This window comes from Oryx dammah, unplaced genomic scaffold (genome assembly GCF_014754425.2).
Source record: "Oryx dammah isolate SB20612 unplaced genomic scaffold, SCBI_Odam_1.1 HiC_scaffold_19, whole genome shotgun sequence".
In the NCBI taxonomy this organism is placed as follows: domain Eukaryota; kingdom Metazoa; phylum Chordata; class Mammalia; order Artiodactyla; family Bovidae; genus Oryx; species Oryx dammah.
This window is the reverse complement of record NW_024070203.1, coordinates 45,632,316-45,638,262: the sequence shown is the minus strand read 5'-3', so window position 1 is coordinate 45,638,262 and position 5,947 is coordinate 45,632,316. Positions and strand designations below refer to the sequence as shown.

Genomic DNA, 5,947 nt, shown 5'->3' with positions numbered 1-5,947 from the left:
TCCAGTGTTCTTGCCTAGAGAATCCCAGGGACGGGGGAGCCTGGTGGGCTGCTGTCTATGGGGTCGCAGAGTCTGACACGACTGAAGTGACTTAGCAGTAGCAGACATAACATAAAGTTGACCAGGTTAACCATTTCTAAATGTATTTAGTTCCGTGGCACTAAGTACCTTCACATAGTTAGGCAACCATCACCACTGACCATTTACTTTTTAAAATAAATGTATGGCTTGTCTTTTAAAAGAAAGAAATCACCTGAAAATGGTATGTGGAATCCTTGGGAAACAAAAGCCGGTCAGTAATTTGAAGCTGATGTGCACAGCGTCTTTCTGGAGCACAGACGCGTTCTATAAAAGGAATGTATTTCTTGGCTCTAAATCCTGATACAGTAAAACTGGCCATTTAGAAATTGATCTGAAGCTCAGTTCTTAAACTGTCAGATTCAGCCTGAGCTCAGAGTCAAACTTTGGCCTCTACCCTTTGTGACTGTTAGGACCATGGGACACGTCAGCACCCTCTGCTCAGTTGCTATGGCCTTCTTTGTGGGATTGTCAAGGCCCAGTGCTTTTCTCTTTTTTTGGATGAGATTCTCCAAATATTATTTAGATAAATGGATAAATATGTCTTTCACACCATCTGAATATGTATCTCCTGTCCCCCCCCCCCCCACCTTCTCATCTTGCTTCAGGTGTCAATGAGCCAGCTAATCTGGGAATATCTTTTTTCTAATTTCATGGAGGCATATGCCAGTAGTGCTCTGAATGGAGGTGCCAGCCCGCTATATTGCTGCTCACTGCCGCCTCCTAAATATCCAGGCAGGACTCTCCATCCTTCTGAGTGGAGAGGCGCTTTCCCAAATTGCAGTGTTGGAGGGCCATATGTTAATGAATGGGGGCAGGAGGGAGTCAATTAAAGGAAGCTCTTGGCCTCTTTCCTGGGAGGAGTGAGAGCTTTGAGCTGGATCCGGAGCAGCTGTGCAAAATCCTGACCCTCTGCCTGTCCAAGCGGCCTCTTTTCAGCAGATTGCTGCCGTAAGAGAAAAGGAAGGGCCATCATTGTTCCATTCTCCTTTGCTCTCGCATCCTATTTTGTGCATTCTCTTTGGCTGTGCTTATTTGCATAACTTGTCTCACAAAAGTTAAAAATTGTCATCCCATTATGGAAAATGGTAGGACACAGTGGATTATATGTGTCACTGGAATTAATCTTTGCATCAGAAAAGAATGAGGATTTCTCCAGTCTCCACTTTCTAAAGCATGCTGAGAAAATGCTACAGAGAGGGGGAGAAAAAAAAAATTGGAACGAGCATTAAATGAACCAATGAAAGTCAGTAGGTGCAAGAAACATGTTAGAGTCATGACTTGTTTTGTTTGTTTTTCTATAGTTGACTTGAAGCTAAATTGGTCAGTTTTTCTCATCTGTAAAATGAGAATAGGGGACTTCCCTGGTGGGTCAGTGGTTAAGAATTCTCCTTCCAATGCAGGGGATGTGGGTTTGATGCCTAGGTGTGGATCTAAGATCCCACATGCCAAGGGGCAACTAAGCCTGTGTACTGCTACTAGAGAGAAGCTGGTATGTGGCAAAGAAGATCCTGTGTGCCGCAACTAAAACCCAATGCAGCCAAAATAAATACATAAATAAAAATGAGAATAATAATAGTATCTTCCTGGTAGGGTTGTGGTGAGGAGTAAGCAATTTAACAAAGGGCCTGGGACTGAATAATCTAAGTCCTCGTTAGAATTATAAGTATTATCATTATTACCATCATTTCTTGGTCTGTCTTTGATATATTCTGAGACATTGGCCATTTTATGTTTTCCTTCTGTTGGGGCATTGCTTCCACTTCTTCTCAAGAGGCAAACACCACGATGATCCCTCTCTCACTGTGAAACAAAATACAACAAAATAGTTAAGTTGCTTCAGTCTCGTCTGACTCTTGGCGACCCCATGGACCATAGCCATCAGGCTCCTCTGGCCATGGGATTCTCTAGGCAAAATACTGGAGTGGGTTGCCATTTCTTCTTCCAGGGAATCTTCCTGAAACAGAGATTGAACCTGAGTCTCTGATGTCTCCTGCATTGCAGGCAGATTCTTTACCCGCTGAGCCATCAGGGAAGCCCATCAAGGAAGGAAGGTTATGAGCTAATTTACGTTTTGGATTGTCCTGGTTGCTGAGTGGAGAGTGAACTGAAGGTAAAGAGTGAAAGCAGAGGGAGCGTTTGTACACTGATGACACATTGGGGTTTTTCTAGTTTGGTACTTCCTTGACTTCTGAATTCTGTGAACTGTTAATGTAGAAGAGAAATTTTGGGCAACCAGCATAGTGATGCTATTTGTACCTTTGCCTTGAGAGTCACAAAATCAAAAGCAACAACTACCATCATCTCAGACAACCACCATTTCATAGAAAAGTGGAGATTCTAACAGTGAAAAGGTTGTTGTTTTTCAGTCGCTCAGTTGCGTCCGACTCTTTGCGACCCCATGGACTGTAGCATGCCAAGCTTCCCTGTCCTTCACCATCTCCCAGAGCTTCTCAAACTTAGGTCCATTGAGTTGGTAATGCCATCCAACCATCTCGTCCTCTGTCTCCCCCTTCTCCTGCCTTCAATCTTTTCCAGCATGAAGGTCTTTTCCAGTGCCAGCTCTTTGCATCAGAGGCTAAAGTTTTGGAGCTTCAGCTTCAGCATCAGTCCTTCCAATCAATATTCAGGATTGATTTCCTTCAGGATTGACAGGTTTGATCTCCTTGCTGTCCAAGGGACTCTCAAGAGTTCTCTCCAACCCCACAGTTCAAAAGCATCAATTCTTTGGTGCTCAGCTTTCTTTATGGTCCAACTCTCACATCCAGACATGACTACTGGAAAAACCATAGCTTTGACTAGATGGACCTTTGTCGGCAAAGTGATGTCTCTGCTTAGGGATGATTAATTTTGTGCAGCCTCAGAATTAAGAGTAACTTTGAAATTCAATAAAGGTAGGGTTGGGGGATATATTGACATTGTTCCTTTTTTTTTTTTTTAAACTGTTTTATCTTGGATTAAAGTTTGTCCTAGCTGCACGGGTATTTAGGAACCACTGATCTAGTTCACCTTTCCGGTTTTGACAGAAATCCCAGTTACAGCATCCATGACAGATGGTCTTCTAGCTTCTGCAGGAATATTTCCCTAGGGGGATACACACGGTCTTACCAGGCAGCCCATGCCATTGTGGGAGCATCCTAAAGGCTAGAAGCTTCACTGCCACCTCCACATCCTAGCCTGTCCTCTGGATGTGGACGTGTGTGCGTGCATGTATGTAAAGTCACTTCAGTCGTATCTGACTCTGCGACCCTGTGGACTGTAGCCCACCGGGCTCCTCTGTCCCTGGGATTCTCCAGTCAAGAACACTGGAGTGGGTTGCCATTTCCTTCTTAACTGGATGTGCACAGACCAGAGCGAGTCTCTCTTCAGCATCTCAGTGTCTCAGATATCAAAAGGTATCAGTCATGTCCACCTGTTTCAAAAGGCCAACATTTCTAGTTCCTTTAACTAATTCTAACTGGATACACAAAATTAGAGATACCAAGGGAACGTTTCAGGCAAAGATGGGCGCAATAAAGGACAGAAATGGTATGGACCTAACAGAAGCAGAAGATAGTAAGAAAAGGTGGCAAGAATACACAGAAGAACTGTACAAAAAAGGGCTTCACGACCAAGATAATCATGATAGTGTGATCACTCACCTAGAGCCAGACATCCTGGAATGTGAAGTCAAGTGGGCCTTAGAAAGCATCACTATGAACAAAGCTAGTGGAGGTGATGGAATTCCAGTGGAGCTATTTCAAATCCTGAAAGATGATGCTGTGAAAGTGCTGCACTCTATATGCCAGCAAATTTGGAAAACTCAGCAGTGGCCACAGGACTGGAAAAGGTCAGTTTTCATTTCAATCCAATGCCAAAGAATGCTCAGACTATCACCCAATTGCACTCATCTCACATGCTAGTAAAGTAATGCTCAAAATTCTCCAAGCCAGGCTTCAGCAATACGTGAACCTTGAACTTCCTGACGTTCAAGCTGGATTTAGAAAAGGCAGAGGAACCAGAGATCAAATTGCCAACATCTGCTGGATCATCAAAAAATCAAGAGGGTTCCAGAAAAACATCTATTTCTGCTTTATTGACTATGCCAAAGCCTTTGACTGTGTGGATCGCAAGAAACTGTGGAAAATTCTGAAAGAGATGGGAATACCAGACCACCTGACCTGCCTCTTGACATGGAACAACAGACTGGTTCCAAATAGGAAAAGAAGTACGTCAAGCCTGTATATTGTCACCTTGCTTATTTAACTTCTATGCAGAGTACATCATGAGAAACGCTGGGCTGGAAGAAGCACAAGCTAGAATCAAGATTGCCGGGAGAAATATCAATAACCTCAGATATGCAGATGACACCACCCTTATGGCAGAAAGTGAAGGGGAACTAAAAAGCCTCTTGATGAAAGTGAAAGAGGAGAGTGAAAAAGTTGGCTTAAAGCTCAACATTCAGAAAACTAAGATCATGGCATCTCGTCCCATCACTTCATGGGAAAGATGGGGAAACAGTGGAAACAGTGTCAGACTTTATTTTGGGGGGCTCTAAAATCACTGCAGATGGTGATTGCAGCCATGAAATTAAAAGACGCTTACTCCCTGGAAGGAAAGTTATGACCAACCTAGACAGCATATTCAAAAGCAGAGACATTACTTTGCCAACAAAGGTCCGTCTAGTCAAGGCTATGGTTTTTCCAGTGGTCATGTATGGATGTGAGAGTTGGACTGTGAAGAAAGCTGAGTGCCAAAGAATTGATGCTTTTGAAGTGTGGTGTTGGAGAAGACTCTTGAGAGTCCCTTGGACTGCCAGGAGATCCAACCAGTCCATTCTAAAGGAGATCAGTTCCTAGGTGTTCACTGGAAGGACTGATGCTAAAGCTGAAACTCCAATACTTTGGCCACCTCATACAAAGAGTTGGAAAAGACCCTGATGCTGGGAGGGATTGGGGGCAGGAGGAGAAGGGGACGACAGAGGATGAGATGGCTGGATGGCACCACCGACTCGATGGACATGAGTTTGGGTGAACTCCGGGAGTTGGTGATGGACAGGGAGGCCTGGTGTGCTGCAATTCATGGGGTCGCAAAGAGTCGGACACGACTGAGCAACTGAACTGAACCAAACCGAACTGAATGTCCAATATGTACAAAACTTAGGAAATTGCATTCTTAGAGGACTATCTTAAAGGAATGTATTTTTGTCATAAGTATATAAGGGTCACAGGACTATCAAGTTTGAACCAGATATTTAACAAATCTACTCACGCTTTGACAAGATGAAGATACAAAATACTGTACTCTCTTAACAGATTCAAGGGCTTCCCTTGTGGCTCAGTGGTAAAGAATCCACCTGCCAATGCAGGAGACATGGGTTCGATCTTTGGGTCAGGAAGATCCCCTGGAGTAGGAAATGACAACCCACTCCAGTATTCTTGCCTGGGAAATCCCATGGACAGAAGAGCCTGGCAGGCTATAGTCCATGGGGTGGGAAAGAGTCAGACACAACTTACCAACTAAACAACAGATTGAAAGGAGAGGAAGGAGGAAGGAGGGGAGGAAGAGGAAAAAGAGACAGGAAGGGAGAAAGGAAAGAAATGAAATAAATCTTTACTGAGTAGCCAGTAAAACACTAGGTGCCTTCACAAGCCTTAATTCAAAGCTACATACCCTTTAAGTCAGGAATACATTACTCACCAGCAGGGCTGGATTCTTTTTAAAGCCTTAAAGCTTTGAACATGAATTAATTTGTCCCCTAAATCCAGGTCTCTCTTAAACAAATGATGTTAATGCCCAAAGGGGGGTTATGAGATCAAGATCTGTGTGCAGAGTTAAATTCTTCCCCCTGCCTCCATTCCAAAATAGATGTCCAAGTAGCTAGCCTTCA

The 5,947-nt window shown here is 43.8% G+C and overlaps 1 pseudogene; it reads right to left on the bottom strand.

Moving 5' to 3' along the window:
• Positions 1 to 907: 907 nt before the first annotated feature.
• LOC120878811 overlaps positions 908 to 5,947 on the bottom strand; it is an 8,912-nt pseudogene continuing 3,872 nt past the window's right edge.